This window comes from Nomascus leucogenys, chromosome 22a (genome assembly GCF_006542625.1).
Source record: "Nomascus leucogenys isolate Asia chromosome 22a, Asia_NLE_v1, whole genome shotgun sequence".
Classification (NCBI taxonomy): domain Eukaryota; kingdom Metazoa; phylum Chordata; class Mammalia; order Primates; family Hylobatidae; genus Nomascus; species Nomascus leucogenys.
This window is the reverse complement of record NC_044402.1, coordinates 43,293,592-43,313,367: the sequence shown is the minus strand read 5'-3', so window position 1 is coordinate 43,313,367 and position 19,776 is coordinate 43,293,592. Positions and strand designations below refer to the sequence as shown.

The window sequence follows — 19,776 nt, the reverse complement described above, 5'->3', positions numbered from 1 at the left end:
TCAGCTTCCGTGGATTTCCCTGAGCCCTGTCCCCCTGGCTGATTTCTCCTCACCTCTTTGTCTCCTCCACCCCAGAAGGCCCAGGGGCTCAGCCAGCACACCATCTGTCCCCAGATTGTAACTGTCTCCACACATCTGTCCCTTGATGACCCTCAGCAACACTTGCACATCTCTCGGCATTTCCAGGACCAGAAGCCCCACCTCCCAGCCAAACCTCCCCACAGCTGGGCAAAGGCCCCCTGCCACTGTTCCAGGCCAAAACACCCAGGCATTGTCCCTCCGACTGCTGTCTCACACCCACAGCTCATCTGTCAGAAAACACTGTGGGATCTCCCTTTGCCGCCCCATCACCAGCCTCCCCTTCCACTGGGATGTGACAGTCGCCTACTGCTACCCACAAGCCCTTGGTCCAGCAGCCAGCCTCCTGAGCCCCTGTGACCAGTTGCACTCACACCTGTGATGGTCTACCCCACTGAGAGCCAACACCGAAGTCCTCACAGGCCAGCCCTGGCCTCCTTCCAGCCTTGGAACCCCTAGAGCCCTGTGCCCCAGTCTCCCTACGTGCAGCATGGGTGCTCGCTTCCCACCACCAGCCTGACACCGAGATCCAGCTCACCCAGACAGTGAGCTCCATGGGCCAGGGATCTAGAGCCCTGTCAGTGGCCCAGCCCCTCCTCCACCCTAAGAAAACCCTGACCGTCATTGTGATCCTAGGGAGGTTGTCCCTAAGTTTTTGGTCCCTCATCTGCCTGTGGAGGGCAGGGCTTTGTGGGTGGGGAGCAGGTCCCACCCCAGACCAGCCTTTAGTGCCTGGAATCTGGTCTTACCTGTCGTCAGCCTCGGCCTCCCATCTTCCTCACCTCCCGAGGATGGGGCACCTGCAATGCAGGAGACAGTGTGTGTGCTGTGGCCCCGTGATGGCCCACATCCAGGTGCCTGCTGCTACTCAGCTGAGTGCAGCGTCCTTCTGTCCTGGGGCTCAGGCTTTGACTTTCTCCAGGAGGGCCCCAGCTGCCCCTCACTGATGGGGTTGGAGGCCCTCATTCAGGCAGCACCTCCTGGGGGTGCCCTCCTCTCTACAAATCATCAGAGAGAACCTCACAGAGGAGGGGCAGTCACAAATCCTGAGACCCCTGGGCCCCTCCCAGGCCACGCAGCCACTCAGTGAACATAGCCACCAAGGTCCCCTCCTCACAGCCTGGTGTGGACCTGGCAGGTATCCTCTGCAACACACACACGGAAGGGGCACAGCACGCACTTGGTGAGCTGCTGCAGCTTTTGGCTCTCATTTCTTCATGGGAGTAAGTCAGTACCTGCAGTAGTTGGGGCTCAGCAGGTTGTGGTCCAGGACACCAGCCCCGCACCACCCTTGACCCAGACAGTGAGCTCCATGGGACCCATTCCAGGTGGGTAGCAGCTCAGTGCCACAGAGTTCCCACTGCCGAGGAGCAATTGTTCCTGCAAGCAGGCCCGCCTCAGACCCGGGACCTCAGTGGGTGAGATGAGTGACTGTGAAGCACACACATTGAAACCTGGCACATGAAGCCTCAACGTCCCCTCTGGAGGCACTGTGGGACCCCCTCTTTACAGGCACACCAGTGGAGGCCATGGCAGCCATGAGTGAGGAAGGATCTGACCCAGAGGCCTGGTGTCCTGCCAGACAACCCTCAAACCCCGGGCTGGAAACTGTACCTCTAAAGGGCCAGGGGTCAGTATTATCAGCTTTGGCAACCGTTTTCTGTGCCAAGGGCTTAACTGTGCCATTGTAGCCAGACAGCAGTCTTCCCCAGACCACCTGTAAATAAAAAGTCATGGCTGGACTCCTGTAGAGCTTTATTCATGAACAGGCAACAATCAAATTTCACAGCTTCATGAAGTATAATTGTTTTGATTTCTTTGAACATTTGGAAATGTAAAATCCACTCTTAGCTCACAGGCAGCACAAAAGCAGGCGGGGACAGGCTGCACTTGGCTGACCTCTGGCTGAGATGGAGCTCAGAGGAATGGATGACAGGATGGGCATCTGTTGACCCTGAAAAGGTGACAACAGGACAGAGGCCAGCTGAGCCCCTCCACACCCTAACCAGTGGAGATTCACCCCAGAAGGGGTCCCTCTCAGCATCCCCTCCCCATCCCTCATCTTCGCTTCAAGAGTAGTTCAGGTGGAGAGTGGGGGAACAGAATGGTTCTCAGCAAGGATGGAGATGCCAGCTTAGGCAGCCGTGTGGTCACATCCACTCAACAGTGCACACTGCAGGTGCCATGTGCACCAAACTAAGCACAGACACAACCAGCCCAGGAGGCTGTGGTGAGGGCTTTTTGGTGTGGGGTTTCTCTGGAGCATGAAGCAGTCTCTACCCCTCAGCTTATCTGGAAGTGCCACAGAGCAGTCATTACAGAAAACACACGCTGATAAAAAGAGAAAAATATAAATAGGACACCAGGTCGGGCCAGTTGGGTCTCACAGGCCAGTGGAGTGAGAAAGCCCAGGTGGTTGGTGGTGGGCTCCTTCCTACAGGGAGTTTTGGACCCCCAATTCACAAATGAAGACCCACATAAAGTCCCCACAGGCTCAGGGGAGAGTCTGTTAGTCATTAGGCAAGGAGGTCAGAGCTAGAGCCACAGAGTAGGTGAGAAGCCCTGGTCATGTTGCCCTGAGGGCTGAGAAGCTGGGGTGGTGGCACCCATCTAGGGGCGAATGCACCCAGGTGGTGCCCAGGCCCCTCCCCCTGCCCGGGGCCTGTCCATCTCCCTAGGGGCCACCAAGGCCTGAAACCCAGAGACACACCTGCTCATCACACCCAGGCTTCCCTGCCCATCACACCCAGGCTTCCCTGCCCAGGCTAGAATACCCAGTGCAGGCAGACGGTCTGGGCTTGTAGCTGGGACAAGGGCGGGGGTCCCACTGGGTAGGCCTATGTCCCCAGACTCAGCTGAGATGGTTGACCCACCACTTGTAATTCTGCCAATGTGCAGCTTAGATGTGAGGGCCCAGATGCCCACTCTGGCCACACCAATCATGCTCCCCAGCCAGGCCCAATTCTACCCATCCCACCTAACCTGGCCTCACATGCCCAGTGCCCACCAACATCCTGCCAGCCAGAAGGGCCCATGCTCATCTAAAGCATCTACATGTGCCTGCATCCCATAGGCACTCACAGCTCAGGGACAGCCCCTGTGGACCCCAATGGTCAGGTGGTGTCCTGGCCTAACCTCCAGCTCTTAAGTCCTGGCCATCATGTCTTTTGGGGACCACCAAGCACTGGCCATTGATGGCCCCCAAGAAGGCAGAGAATGGGCTGGTCATGGCAGCCTCAGGCCTGGGCCCTGGCCCCGGGGAAACAGCTGGTTAGTTCTGATTTGGATGAGACATTGACAATAGGTCAAGCCATATGCACAAGTATTCCCTGCAATCCAGTACAGCAGGAAGTTGGGGGACCCAGTGCAGCCCCCGGGCCAGCCGTGCACAGTGGTTCCAGCAGTGTGGGGTCGGGAGTGGGGAAGGCTCCCATACTCAGCCAAAAGCTGGACCCTGACCTTCTCACCCACCCTGCAAATGTACCCTGGGCTTCAGGCAGAAGCAGGCAGCAGAGTTGCCATCTCCCGGGATCCCATTCAGGGCCAACAGAGGCCTGAGAAAACTCAGGGGCTGAGCTTGGGGAGTCAGACTGGGGGATGCCAAGTGAAGGGCGATGTGCATCCAGGCATGACTGGTAATAAGAGTTCAGGGTCTAACTGACCCTGAAAAGGTGACAACAGGACAGAGGCCAGCTGAGCCCCTCCACACCCTAACAAGCTGCCAGGCACATATGGTGCTCAATTCCCCAGAGGCCCCAGGAAGGGCTCTTTCTTAATCAGTAAAATGGGGGCCCCACAGGCACCCACACATATGGTGGTGTCCACGCACATCAGGGAATGAAACTCCTGCTGTGCCGATGTGGGGGACAAATATCCCTGTCCTCACATTCCCCAGCGTCATCCCCACATGGTGCTGAGCTTGGGGTGCCCAAGACAACAGCCCACTGATGCAGCAGCCCGAGGGATGCTGTGCCCTGGAGGGACCTGCGGGGCCTAGAGGGCATTTCACAGTCAGCGAATCTCCCTGAGTTTGTCATTCAACGGCCCTATGCCTCAGTTTCCTCCACTACGACACAAGGGAGAAATCCCACCCCACAGAGCTAGGGACCCAGTGAGGCCACCACACCAAGTTAAATGGCTGGACTCTACAAAAGCTGGGCTGAGGGTACTTGCCCTGGGTGTCTCGCCCTGGGACTGAGGTCCACCAGTCCATGGCCAGGCCAGCCTGTTGGGGAGGGCTCCCAGTTCCAAGTCCCTGCAGTTGAGGCCCCCAGCGCATTAGGGGAGGCACAGGGTGGGATGGAGTGGAACGAAGCCCCGTCATAAGAGCCCTGGGCAGACCTTAGGGAACAAGTATTAAAATGAGACTCGAGTCTGAAGCCAGCTCCGCCAAAAGACTTGGGTTTGGGGTGACATGAGTGCCGGGGCCAGGGAACCAAGCGTTCTGGTTTTAGACCTGCAGGAAGATCTGTGAAGCGATCTTGGGCAGGGCACATGTTGCCGGATATGTGCTTGAAAAGAGCCTAAGAAGAGGGGGAGTCTGGAAGGAACTGTGATGCCAAGGGAGAGGGTCCAGCCTTCCTGCTTCAGCACCTGGGCTCATTCAGTAAAGTTTCCTAAGAAAGCCAGAAAAAAAAAAAAAAATCCAAAGCCCAGGAGGGCTAATGGGGCTTTACTGGGACTACCTGGCCTAATCCTACAAACAACCCAGCCATAGTAGCCCATCAGTCCTCTGGGACGGGTGAGGAACCTGAGATCGTAGGAGGGTACCCAGAGGGTCCAGGCAGAGCCCCCTAGGCCCCCACACCTTCCCCCGTGGCAGCTCTAACCCCAGCTTTTTCACTAGTAAGGCACTGGGGCTGCTGGGCCATGCCTACTCCCCAACGCAGGGAAAGAGCTTCGCGCTGCCGCCTGGCTGGGGGCAGGGGCGCCGCCCTCCCGCGGCTCAGGAGCTGGCTGCTACCAGGGGAAGCGCCCGCGGGGTCCGGGAGCCTGGCTACGCGTGTGCACCTGCTCCTGCCCTCGCCGTGGCCTCTGCCAGGACCCAACGCCCCGCCGGACCCTGTCCTCCAGCGTGGCTGCGGCCCCATTGCCTGCGACAGCCGCCCCGTCCGGAATTCGGCGCCCTCCCCGGGGCAGAGGCCGCTGCGTCCTGAGGCTGTGGCGCCGGCCTGCGACCCCCACGCCTGGCTTGGGACCCAGAGGAGGAGGGCCCTGCACCCCGGGGAGGGCGACCGGTCACCTGGGCTGGGAGGGCGGCGCAGGGGCGGAAGCGCGGTCCGGGACAGTCTGGCTCTGCGGCCTCTCCCCGCCGCGGTCCGTCTAGTCCCTCCCTGGAGGCTGGGGAGCCCTCCCAGGGCAGGGATCATAAACTCTCCAGAGCGGGAAGCCGTGCCCTGGCGAGGCTGACACAGGGACCGCTCGAGATCCAAACCGGTCGGGTGCCCCGGGCCCAGACCTGGCGGCCGCTTCAGGCTGGTAGAGTTCGCTGTCCACCCGGCGCTGCGGCCTTGGCTGTCGCGTGTGCGCTCCAGTGGGTCCCTGCTAGGGGCGACCCTGTGGGCCAGCTTCCCACGCCTGGTCCCCAAGCCGCACCCACCCTAGCTCTCTGGGCTAGGGGACTGGCTCCTCCTGGGGGCCGTGGGGTGGGAGGCAGGGGCGTTAGGGGAGAGGGAGGGATGGAGGGCAGCCCCTGCTCTGTGCACAGCGAGGTGGGGGGCAGGCTTCTGTTGCACAGCATGCGGCTTCAGCTGGTATTGTGCTGGGGCTCCGAGGGTGGTATCGGTGCCGGAGGCGATATCAGGGAGGCTTCAGCAAGAAGGAGCCGCGGACCTGACCCCTGGGGTGTGAGTTGGTCATTTTCAGGTGGAAGAGGGCAGGACCCAATTGCAGGTGGAGACGACTGTTTGCGCACACCTGGGGGTGAAGGGGACGCAGCCTATCTGACCCATGAAATGCGGGAGACTGTGCCCCAGAAGCAGCGGGTTCACTGCTCCATTGATTAAGCAAGCCTGGGACACACATGTAGCTAAGCTGTGAGTTCTGTGCCAGGGGTCCCAACACCCACTCCCCCAGGAAGACACAGGTTTGGAGGTTGGGTGCTTGTCAGGCCTAAAAATGGAGAGCAGGGGCCAGAAACACCAAGTAGGGGGAACCCACACTGGGGCTCTGATGGACGATGATGTGGGGAGCTGGTGGCAGAGCCTGACCTGGCCCAAGGTTGCAGGGTGGGGAGAGATTCAAGGCATAGCAGGGACTGGTGACCTCAGTTCCCAGAATGTCCCAGCCAGAAAGGACAGGGTGCTGCCCTGCAAAGACTCTGGGGGTGCCTCAGCTCCCCTCACCACACGTGACTGGTGACTTCTGTATCCCCCCTTACAAGAAGAGGTATCTTCTCTCACTTTCAGGCAAGCCCAGGAAAGTCAGGGGCCTGCGTGAACCAAAGGGGAGAGAAGGCGATGACCTCAGCCCAGTGTTTCTGCCTCACCTGGCTTGTGGCCTTGGGGACTTGATTTGCACCACAGGAAAATGGGCAATGAAAGCCCCTCCCTGACTGGCTTCTCACTCCACTCTGACCAGCCCATGGCACAGTGCCCACCCTGCAGCTCCTGGTACAGCCTGTGTGTATCTGCAGCTCCAGGTACAGAGGCTGTGCTGGCTCTGGGCTGACCTCAGGGCCTTCTGATGGCTCTCAGCCTCGGGATGCCTCATGCTCACCCTTTGGCACCCACCTGATAGCTCAGCATGTCTGCTCTATGACATCTTCAATGCCTGCTCTAGACAAGCACAAGTTCCCCAGGAGTGGCAGAGGGAACTGAGCTGGAAACTAAGTCCCGACTCACTGAACCCCAAGTGGGTTCTCCAGCCTCCCCCTTCAGTTCACAACTCCAAGCAAGTTCCCTCCAGGGATGTGATCCCAGGGGCCACAGCAGCACATTCTGGCCTATCCTATTCACTACTTAATTAACAGTTACTGAAAAGGCCAGGATGGTCATGGGCCCTGATATTAATCCCCTTTCTCTGTGACGGGGCTGGTTTGGGTTTGACATCCTGATGTCTTTGTGGAAAGAGCTGGCAGGTGGAGCAAGTCTCAGGGGCCAGCCATGGGACAGGGAACCTAGGATCCGCCTATGCTGGAACCCTCTGAGGCTCATGCAGTCAGGAGGGTCCAATGGAGGTCCAGTCACTTCTCCCAGGTTGGTGCTCACAGCCCCTCCCTGGATCACTCCCTCTACACCTGCACCTGCTGGTGTCTGGGAGAGGAGCATCCATCAATCTTGTGTGTAGGGAGACCCCCTGAAACTGTTGCTGTGGAATAAAAGATAAAATGCTCCTGATTATTGTAAACACAAAATTGTATGCAGGATTGTGTGAAGACAATGCCAGGCTGGACTGCCAGAACGAGCCAACAGCATGTGATGTGCTTCCCCCTGCAGAGAGCCTATGAATGGACGTGCAGTCAGGGAGGTTTCACATCACCAAGACTCCTATCCCAGAAAAGCAGATGTTCATAGCTCCGGGAATAGAATGCGACCCTTGTGGGGAGCCTATAAATGGACGCATGGCGGGCGCCTGTCCGTATGGATAAGATAGGGCTACAAATGCCCTCATCTTGCCGTGGCTCTTTTAGGCCTCTTTAGGGTTAAGGCATACTCCCTTCTGAGAATTTCTGGTCTAACCCGTTGTCTACCTTCACGTCCTGTTTCCATGGATTGTTTGTATCTAGCTTTTGTTGCAATTGTTACTGCTGATTAATGTCTTGCTAAACATAGGTTATGGAAAGACTGTGTTTCTGTTCTAAGGCTCTGTTAGAAATTACTGATGCACACACGATATTGTAAATTCTTATCGCTGTATACTGTACTTCTACATACAAATGTACTCTACTTCTACATACAAATGTACTCTACTTCTACATACAAATGTTATGTTAAAGAATTACTTCATCCCCATGTGACCATCTCACCTCATAATCAAATGACCCTAAATCCCTCACCAATCTACCCCCGCTCTCACTAAACTTAATAATAAATGCTGGTATATCCAGTGCATTGTTGGCACTGCAGAACCAGAAGGCGGTGACCCCCCTGGACCCAGCTTTCACTATCTTGTGTGTGTCTATTATTTCTCAACCTGCTGATCCGCCTGGGAACAAAAAGAGAGCCCCCTTGCCTTGTGGGCTGCTGGCTAGATCCCACAATACTTGTGTGCATAGCTTTCTCCTCCATTTCGATGAGGACGGTCTCCTTGGCAGAAATGCCCTGAGCCTGTGCTGGCTGTTCTCTAAGTGCCAAAGTCAGTGAGAGAGACTTGAAAACTCCAGACTCATTAATATTATTTTCTGCATTTTATGCTTTCAGGCTTGCTTTTTCCTTAAAATGTGTAAAAACAAATATTGAGATTTCTATCTTTTATATAATTTGGATTCTGTCACCATATGGACTTTTCATTTTCCTGAAATTTATTTGTATGTATGTATATCAAACATTGAATTTCTCTTTTCTTCTTTACTGAAATTGTTAACTGTTTTAGAGGCCAAATCCTTTTTATAAAAAATATCCCTCCCATCCTGGCTAACAAGGTGAAACCCCATCTCTAATTTAAAAAATACAAAAAATTACCTGAGCGTGTTGGCGGGTGCCTGTAGTCCCAGCTACTCAGGAGGTTGAGGCAGGAGAATGGCGTGAACCCAGGAGGCAGAGCTTGCAGTGAGCCGAGATCATGCTGCTGCACTCCAGCCTGGGTGACAGAACGAGACCCCGTCTCAAACGAACAAACCAACAAACTAACAAACAAAAAAATCCCTCTAATTTCTGTAAACATTGCTAATTACATATATATTTTTTATACCTAATACACTACTTTGGAATTCCTTGAGGCCTAATGGCATCGGGGTGTTCTAGTTTTGTTGTTGTTATTTCTGAATAACATTGACTTTGGTGCTCTTCATTTTGCATATTTAAAAGTATTAGATTGTGCGATTATATTTGACAGGTCTTAATTGATGTGCTGTTTAGTGCTTTGGGTTGAGCTTTGGGTTCAGTTGAAATTTGGGTTGGATAATTTTCTTCCACAGGGGATTGTCTTGGATTTTTCTGTTTCTTCCTCAATATCCACCTGGAAAACATTTGTATTAATTTATATTCACTTAAATATTTCTGTGCAAAAACTGTGTACAAAAGCCCCAAAGTATAATTTGCACAGTTGAGCACATATTCTGTTGTCCAGCATTTATGGTGGTTTGTAGTGGAAAAGATTTTTAGAATATGTAGATTTTCAGAATATTCCCGGAAGCCCAGATAGCCACACTACCTTTGGAGGAATTAATTCTCAGAATACTGCACACAATCACCTTTGGAAGGAGCATATATCCCAACAAAAGCTCTGATTTTTTGAAGTCTGTATTGTGTGTTATTTCTAGGAGAATACAGCAATGATGGCAATGTTACCAAATGATTCAAATATGAAATGCTGTTATGCCTAACATAAGGATTCTATGTGATCATGCCTTTTGGCTGAGGACAGTATCCTTGTCTTCTTGGAATTATTGATAATTAGATTCTAATTGCTAATAAGTCAGAAAATTAGGAACACCAAATTTCTGTCTTCTCAAGAGCAATCCTCTTATTAAATTTGAATTTTTACCTTTATCACATGCAAAAGAAATAATATTGTTAGAAAAGTGTTTAATGTTTTCCATATGGAGAGATTACTGTTATTAGTTATAATTTCATTGTTAATTTTTTAAACCATAGAGTTGGAAGTATCAAAATGTCTTTCAATATCCCTTAGTGGAATTTATTAAATTTTCATGGCTGTTCTTTAGGAGGTTGAGGGGGTTATTTCTATTGCTAGATTTCTGGAGGATTTATCAGGGATGAGTGTCAGACTTTGTCAGGTATCCATTTAAGTCATCATGGTCTTTTCCTTTATTCTATTAATATGGTGTATTACACTGATTTTTAAATTTATATTGATAATTCCACTTGGTTATATTGTCTAACATTTTTCTAATTTTCCTTAATTTTTATTAAGAGATGAGGCCTGACTCTGTTGCCCAGGTTGGGGTGGAGTGGCACAGTCACAGCTCACTATAACCTCAAACTCCTGGGCTCAAGTGATCCTGCCACCTCAGCCTCCTAAGTAGCTGGAACTACAGGTGTGCACCGCCATGCCAGGCTTGTCTAACATTTTTGTGTGTTGCTTCATCCAGTTTGCTAGAGTTTTTGGATATTTCTGTCTTTATTCATGAGAGATAACAGTCTGCACATTATTTATTTTTGATGCTTTCATCTAATTTGTTATCTGGGTAATACTGGCCTCAAAAATGAATTGATGTTTTCTTGCTTCTCTGTTTTGCAAGTGTTTGTGAAGGATTGATTATTCATGAAGTGTTTAATAGAATTCACTAGTAAAGCTATGTGAGCCCGGGCTAGACTGATGAAGAGTTTTCATTAGTCTAATCTATTTGCTTGTTGTATGAGTATGCATATATTCTATTTCTTCTTGAATTTACTTCTACAATTTGTGTATAGCAGGGAATTTGTTTCTAATTTGTAGTGTTTCATGCTTCTAGGTTTTCATGGCAGTTGAGATGTAAGAAAAAATATCATGTTGGGTGAAAGAAGTTGTGGACAATCGGTAAATATCCCAACATCTCTTGCAGGAAGGTTAAGATTATTTTTCTTGTTGTAATTAATACTCATATTTATGGTGTGAGACAAATGTAATGTTGTATACATATAGAACTAGGAAAATTGCCATTTGTCTTAGTATTTAATAAAGATGGAAGTCTGGGCCTACCTCCTCTCTTTCATTAATATGTAGACAGGACACCAACACAAAATTTGAATAAGGACAAACAAAGTGTTAGGAAATGAAGAGTGGTATGAATGGGTTAAATTGTGATGAAACAGAGTGGTGAATATTTACATAGAATCCATGATGTGCTAGGCACTATTTCAAGCTGTTTGCTCATACACTTTTAATACCAATGACATTAAAATGTATAACACAAAAATTCATATAAATAAAAATGACAACATTGAAAATAATATTAGATGACACTAAAACTGTCATAGAAATACACATTTATGTAAAACATAAAGTAACATGAAGTATTAAATAAATTTTAGAAATTTTGATTACTAATCAGATGAACAAGTGATTAGCCTTTTTATCCAGTAAACAAGGCATACACATTATTTTTCAAATTCCAGAGACAAATATTTTAAATATTGAAGTTTAAGACCTAAAAATGTATGACTGGCTTCATGGAAGTAGATATTCACTAGGTGATATTTTCTAGGCTCTCTGAAATTACATCAGAAAAATGTGAATTAGAATATAACCCATAAATAATATCTGGCCACATACACAGTAATTGAAGATCAATTTAAATAACTATTGGATTAAGAAATAGAGACTGAGGTAAATTTACAGGGTCAGGGAGGATCTAAGGGGGAAGCATTGACACTGGAGCCCAAGGACCTGGGATTACAGAACAGATTCTTCCAGTGCTAACCGACTGCTGCAGAGGAAACATCAATTCTGTTCATGTGCAGCTACTATTCATCAAGAAAGGGATAACCGCTTCAGAAATGTGTTCAAAATGTATCCATACTTTGACGTATTAATGAAGTAATCACATTCTACAAATAACAACTCCATATGGAATATTGGGGAGGGGGTGTTCCAAATAAAGAGATTGAGGACTTTTCATGAGAACTCAGTGTCTGCTAGAAAATATCTAAGTAAAATATTTTACTTATGTGGAAAGTGTGGATGTTTTTGCATCAAAAGTTTCAAGAATCCTTAAAATATACAATGGAGATGAGGAGAAAATATCAGAATTCCCCAGCACCAGAAATGAGGTAAGAAAAAATCCAGAGGAGTTGTAAATGTGAAAAGCCAATGGTTTGTCACACAGCAACATTGATAACCTTGTGCCAGGACAACTAGAATAAATACATAAACATACAGATTGAAAATATTTCCAATATTAGATCTCCCTCATGTGAGAACTAAATTATAAAGATTGAAGCATATAAGAAAGTAAGCTACCAGAATTTAAGCTACCAAAACAAATTAGATTACACATAAATTTCTGATATTGAAATTGTCACAAATGTTTAAGTTGGTAGTGGAAGATAAAGGAAATATAATCTTGGGAGTCCTAGGGCCCTGCCCACTGCCGGTCCCTCTCCACACACTACTACAGCTGATGCTTTCTGGAAAGCACTACCTCCTGGCAAGAGGCCAACCAGCACAAATATAGAGCATTAAACCACCAAAGCTAAGGACACTCACAGAGTCCATTGCACCCTTCACCACCTCCACTGGAACAGGCACTGGGATCCATGGTTGAGAGACCCATAGATGGCTCACATCACAGGACTCTGTGCAGACAACCCCTAGCACCATCCCAAAGCCAGGTAGACCTGATGGGTGGCTAGACCCAGAAGAGAGACAACAATCAATGCACTTCAGCTCGCAGGAAGCCACACCCATAGGAAAAGTGGGAGTGTACTATGTCAAGGGAACACCCCGTGGGACAAAAGAGTCTGAACAACAGTCTTCAGCCCTAGACCTTTCCTCTCACAGAGCCTACTCAAATGAGAAGGAACCAGAAAACCAACCCTGGTAATCTGACAAAACAAGGCTCTTCAACACCCCCCAAAAAATCACACTCGTTCATCACCAATGGATACAAACCAAGAAGAAATCCCCGATTTATCTGAAAAATAATTCAGGTTATGTATTAAGCTAATCAGGGAGAGGCCAGAGAAAGGCAAAGCCCGATGCAAGAAAATCCAATAAAATGATGCAAGAAGTGAAGGGAGAAATATTCAGGGAAGTAGATAACTTAAAGAAAAAACAATAAAAAATTCAGGAAACTTTGGATGTGCTTTTAGAAATCTGAAATGCTCTGGAAAGTCTCAGCAATATAATTGAACAAGTAGAAGAAAGAAATTCAGAGTTTGAAGACAAGGTCTTTGAAGTAACTCAACCCAATAAAGGCAAAGAAAAAAGAATAAGAAAATATGAGCAAAGACTCCAAGGAGTCTGGCATTCTGTTAAATGATGAAACCTAAGAATAATCGAGGTACCTGAGGAAGAAGTGAATTCTAAAAGCTGGGAAAACATATTTGGGGGAATAAACAAGGAAAACTTCTCTGGCCTTGTGAGAGGCCTAGACATCCAAATACAAGAAGCACAAAGAACACCTGGGAAACTCATCACAAAAAGATCTTAGCCTATGCACATTTTCATTAGGTTTTCCAAAGTTAAGACAAACGAAAGAATCTTAAGATGTGTGAGACAGAAGCACTAGGTAAGCTATAAAGGAAAACCTATCAAATTAACAGCAGATTTCTCAGCAGAAACCTTACAAGCTAGATGGGATTGGGGCCCTTTCTTCAGCCTCCTCAAACAAAACAATCATCAGCCAAGAATTTTGTATCCAGGAAAACTAAGCATTATACATGAAGAAAAGATAGTCATTTTCAGACAAACAAATGCTGACAGAATTCACCATTACCAAACCAACACTATAAAAACTGCTATAAGGAGCTCTAAATCTTGAAGCAAATCCTGGAAACACATCAAAACAGAACCTCGTTAAAGCATAAATCACATAGAACCTATAAAACAACAATACAAGTTGAAAAGCAAAAACAAAAAATGAAAACAAAGTACAGAGGCAACAAAGAGCATGATGAAAGCAATGGCACCTCACATTTTAATACTAACATTGGATGTAAATGGCCTAAATGCTCCACTTACAAAACGCAGACCCACACAATGGATAAGAACTCACCAACTAACTATCTGCTGCCTTCAGTAGACTCATCTAACACAAAAGGACTTACATAAACTTAAGGAAAGTGGTAGAAAAAGGCATTTCATACAAATGGACACCAAAGATGAGCAGCGGTAGTTATTCTTATATGAGACAAAAGAAAGTTTAAAGCAACAGTAGCTAAAAGAGACACAGAGAGACAGTGTATAATGGTAAAAGGTCTCGACCAACAGAAAAATATGACAATCCTAAACATATATGCACCTAACACTGGAGCTTCCAAATTTATAAAGAAATTACTAGTAGACAAAAGAAATGAGATAGACAGCAACACAATAATAGTGGGAGACTTCAATACTCCACTGACAGCACCAGACAGGTCATCAAGACAGAAAGTCAATGAAGAAACAATGTATTTAAACTACACCTTGGAACAAATGGACTTAACACATATATACAGAACATTTCATCCAACAACCACAGAATACACATTCTATTCAACAGCACATGGAACTTTCTCCAAGATAGACCATATGATAGGCCATAAAACGGTTCTCAATAAATTTAGGAAAATTGAAATTGTATCACACATTCTCTCAGATCACAGTGGAATAAAACTGAAAATCAACTCCAAAAGGAATCTTCAAAACTGTGCAAATACATGGAAGTTAAATAACCTGCTTCTGAATGAGCATTGGATCAAAAACAAAATCGAGATGGAAATTTAAAAAAATTCTTTGGACTGAATGACAATAATGACACAATCCTCAAGACCTCTGTGATACAGCAAAGGCGGTGCTAAGAGAAAAATTTATAGCCCTAAATGCCTACATCAAAAAGTCTGAAAGAGCACAAACAGACAATCTAAGGTCACACATCAAGGAACAAGAGAAGCAGGAACAAGACAAACCCAGACCCAGCAAACAAAGGAAATAACCAAGATCAGAGCAGAACTAAATAAAATTGACACAACAACAACAAAACAACAAAATACAAAAAATAAATAAAACAAAAAGTTGGTGTTGTGGGATAATTTAGGAATCAGAGAGAAAGAGGGGTTGAGGAGGATTCATTATTATTATTATTATTTAGGCGTACTGGCCTAGTCAGATTAACATTAAAAAAAACTGAGCCCTGAACAAAGAGTCAAGTTACCTTTTAAGCATTTCTTGGGGTGGGGGGAAATCTGTGCAGGGGGAAGCATATCACAGAAGAGAGAAACAAAGACAGTTATTCAATTGAGACTTGCATTACATCATTTCTTACCCTTCAAGAAAAAACACATTTACTACTTGAGTTTATCTGTCTAGTGACCTTGCAGCTGCACAGCTAGAGAAACAATGTCTTCACAATGCCTGGGAAAGGGAGAGATAAGGCTCACTAGCCACAGACAGAAAAACAGGCAGTTGATTTTTAAAGGACTCCTCCTCTTTCTTGTCCTCAGGGGGAATTGAGTTTTCTTACATACAACTGAGTTTTTCCTTACACATTCTTTAATTTCTCTTAATTCCTCTTCCATTTCCTGCCTTTAGTGCTTTTTATAACAAAGGTGTTAATAGAAAGCACCACTATATGTCACCTTTTTGTGGAGCTGAGCTTCTTCTTTTACTGGCAGTGGCTGATATTTGGTTAATGCCATCAACTGTGCGATAGTGTGTCGGGTTACTACTATCTCTATAGTTGACTGAATGCTCCTAATAAACAGAGGTAAAAGGCAAGGGAGGATGAGGCAAATGCCAAAAATAAACAAAGACCCACCAATGAGGGTTTTGAATTCTCCAAAAGTTGAGAAGCATTTTCCAAACAAGGAATCCGGGGACCATCCGGACCAAGTCTGAACTGTAACATGGGCCAACTTTTGCATTTTAGCTGTGATTTTTATGACAGCTTGGCCATTATTATCAATTTCTAGGCAACAGTTGGTTAAATTAAGTTTTTACATACTTTTTTTGAGGCTAAGAGATAATCTCAAGTCAATTTATTTTGATATATAGCATTTTTTTGTGTTGCTTGTATTGTCAATAAATTTAGTGCCTTTGACATTTTGTTGGTTATAATTTCTAGGACTGCCTGTAACCTTATGATGCAGTTGAGCATATAGATTGGGGGTATGGTACCCCCATGACCCATCTTGCACCCAGGTAGCTGGCCCATAATGTTTAGTGATTTTTTTCTGGATGCCATTTTTTATCTTTTTAGTCTTCTATGTTTACATTTTTTTGACATTTGTGTTTATTTTTGTGATTATGGCTTTTTTTAATTTTAGGTTTTCTTAAATTTTTATTATAAACTGGATACCCTGAGAATTCCCCTTGCTTTAGAGGAATTAAAAAGAAGGATGGATTGATTGTTTCTAACATACATGTCCTTCTCCATTTAGCCAGCAGTTGCCATATGCCCATGCTCCACAGATCCAATATAGGTCAGAGGGTGCTTTCCAAGCATTTGGAGCCTGTAGCTGATGCCAAGTGTGGCTTAGGGTAGAGAATCGAGAGAAATGATTTGGATCTGGTAAGTAGGAGTCCTTTGGGCATTTCTCCATAGAGTTTTGTTTTTAGTCTTATCATAATACTATTGCCCTAGGCAGGTTGTTTTTTCTACTGTCTCTGTGAAGGCCTTTCCCCATCAGGCAATACTGTATTTTCCAATTATGGAGGTTTTTAACAACCAAACACTGGCTGAAGCTGTTGGTTCACCAGCACGATTAGGTGAAGTGATCTTGTGGCATTAATTTCTTAGCCTCCCATAACAACTGGTACCCCATATTAGTTTTTTCGGATACGTAGCATGAGGAAATTACTAAGCTGCCAGCTATGTTTTTAGTTAGTTGAGTAAATAAGTTTTTGGTTGATTGGAGGAATGACTTATAAACCCAGAATTGCAAGGTTGGATGCATTTGAGTCCTTCTAGTCTTTTTGTCAATTAGTAGTGGAACTCCAAGGCCTGCTCCTTGTCTATTAACCCACAATAGTGCTGTCTGTCCTGTAGACCAAAAAGATAGCTCTGGCCTTAGAAGAGTAAAATTTAAAGGATTGCATGTCCTTGTCTTAGAATTTGCTTTGGTTGACATACTACATAGCAGAGCAGTCCTTCCTAAATATAAATGTTGGAGATGTGTTGGCATAGACCACTGAATGTTACAGTCTGGACATCCGATTTGTGTTTTTTCGTACCTATGTTGAGGGCTGCTTCTGCTAAGTCTCTTTTGTGTTAAACCATTGCAGACAGCTTCTGTTTTTTTAGGATTAGGAACATATGCAGCACGGCAGGAATTAAAGTACAAGGAAATAGGCCCTTTATAGGAGGCATAACCAACTTCTTTGGTTTGAGGCATAAATTTCTTTTTGTCTTTTCTGATTTAATATGTACCTCGAGCCAGAATGCATAGGGTAAGAGCTCAGGGTCACAACATACATATAGCTGATTATTTCCTCAGTCACAGAGTGAATAGGTGGTCTGGTTGTATGTGCATGTTCCTAACTTGGTTTCTGTACATTCATAGTAGGTATGGTACAGTAGAGTTTTAACTATGGTATTTTTTACCCAGGTAGTATGTACACAGTGTGGGCATCCCTCTAAAGATTTTTCCCCTTCTAGTATAGGCAGAAATGGTAACAACATCAGTGTATGTATTAGAAGCATGCTTACACTACACATGAGCACGGCAAACCTTCCTCTGGGTATAGACATTTGCAGCATTTGCAGTAATAACAACATAAAAATCAGTATTAACAGAATTATAACTAGGGTTATAAATTGTATTCGTATTTACTTATTTGGTGATGGTCCTCTTAGCTTCTGCTGTGTGTGGACTAGTCAGCTTCCAGGATGTGACTAGAGCAGAGCTTGCAGGATTCTCAAGCTTCAGCTGTGGGTAGACTGACCAGCCTCCAGTGTGGTCAGAGCAAGGCAGTTGTCCTTACTGGTGGTTGGGTTTCGCCATAGGCCCATTCGGGTGGGGTGATCTGGGTCTTGTTGGCTAATCCACTGGTCGTCATTGGGAGTCACTCCTGCCACTGGTTTCAGTCGGCTATGGTGAATCCAAGGTGTGACACCTGTAACTTTAAAAGCAGTAGGAGTAGACATGATTATAATATGGGGCCCATCCTCTAAGGGCCCCAGGGTTGTTGAATTTCACCTTTTAACCCAGACAGAGTCCCCCGGTTTATGTGGATGCACTGGGTCTTTTAGACTTATAGGTATTCTTTTTCTTACCCAGCTTTGCCCCTTCTGCATTGTTACTCCTAAAGCTTGCATCTGTCTCCTATGGGTTAACTTTTCTAACTCCTTTAAATTCCCTCTAATTTGATTAATAATTGGGGGTGGCCTTCCGAACAATATTTTATAGGGCAAATACCCAGTTTGTTTTGTAGGTGTACACCTGACCTGGAGGAGGACCGTAGGCAAGACATGATCCCATCGTGAGTTTCCTGGCAAAACATTTTTAGTAGCTGTTTGAGTGTCCAGTTCATCCATTTTACCTTCCCTGAGCTCTGTGGTCAGTAGTCTGTATGCAGTTTCCATCTGATCTTTAAAAGTTGAGTCAGCTGTTGTACTACATCTGCCACAAATGCAGGACCATTGTCTGATCCTAGGGTTAAAAGCAACCCAAATATTGGTATGATGTCTTTTAGTAGTACCTTTGTCACCTCTCTTGTCTTTTTAGTCCTGGTGGGGAAGGCCTTAACCCACCCCGAGCAGGTGTAAACAAACATTAGCATATATTGGTAACCTCCTGCTAGAGGTAACTCAGTAAAGTTTACAAGCAGGTTTTCACAAGGCACAGCCCCTACTTCCTGAATTTCTGGAGGTCGAGTAAGTCCTTGTTTTGGATTATTCCGGGCACAGGATAGACATTGTTTACAAACAGTACAGGTGATGGCAGAGAGCCGTGGCACATAGAAATGCCAACCTATCAAAGCTTCTAGGGCCGTCCTTCCAATGTGTGTTCCTTGATGGATCTGCGTCACAAACCTTGGGGCTATTGTCTCTGGGACGGCTAGCCTCCTGTCAGAGAACAGCCACCATCCACCTTTAATATGCTTTTTGGTTTTCTGACCAAAAGAAGTTTTTTTACTGAAGAGTAATTGGATACCTCCAGCAAAGGGGGCTCTATAAAGAGAGGAATTGATAAAGTTTTTTTTTTTTCAGGTAAAGCCTTGCTCTTTGCTGCCCGCCTAGCCTCTCAGTCTGCCTTTCTGTTGCCCTGTGTCTCAGCTTTTCTCGATTTGGTGTCCTTTGCAATGAATGACAGCCACTTTCTCCAGAGCCCATATGGCTTTTAATAATTGCAATTTTTTTTTTTTTTTTTTTTTTTGCCTTTAGTAGTCAAAACTCCTGTCTCTTTGTATATTGTCCCATGGGCATGCAGGATTGTAAAAGTATATCTTGAATCAGTATATATGTTTACTTTTTTTCTTGGCCAATAATGGTGCTCTGGTTAATGCTATTAATCTAACCTTCTGAGCAGAAGTCCCAGAAGGTAAGGCCTGAGCCTCAACCACCGAATGCTGGGTCACTACTGCATACCCTGCATATCGTACCCCATCTGTTATGAAACTGCTACCATCAGTGAAGTATTTAACATCTGAGCTCTCCAAGGGGGTATCTCTGAGATCTTCCTGGCTCTAGAACACTTTGTCCACCGTATTTATGCAACAGTGGGGAAGATCCTGCCAGCAGTGAGGCAACCCACCATCCTTTCAATCAGGTTTCTCCATAGGCAGCAGGGTAGCTGGGTTTAAGATATTTACAGTCTTTAGTGTTATCTGGGGACTTTCATACATAATCCCTTGATACTTTACATTTTAGAATTGGACAGTCAACAATGTCCTCTTTGCTCCATTAAGGTGATTACAGCATGTGGCACCCTAACTATTAACTTTTGACCTAGGGCC

The 19,776-nt window shown here is 46.2% G+C and overlaps 1 long non-coding RNA gene across 1 annotated transcript; it reads left to right on the top strand.

Moving 5' to 3' along the window:
• Positions 1-4,783: 4,783 nt before the first annotated feature.
• LOC115832317 lies at positions 4,784-10,428 on the top strand. The gene is made up of 3 exons (XR_004027726.1): positions 4,784-4,819; positions 6,486-6,689; positions 10,116-10,428. It is a non-coding gene; the product is annotated as an uncharacterized LOC115832317 (long non-coding RNA).
• Positions 10,429-19,776: the final 9,348 nt, after the last annotated feature.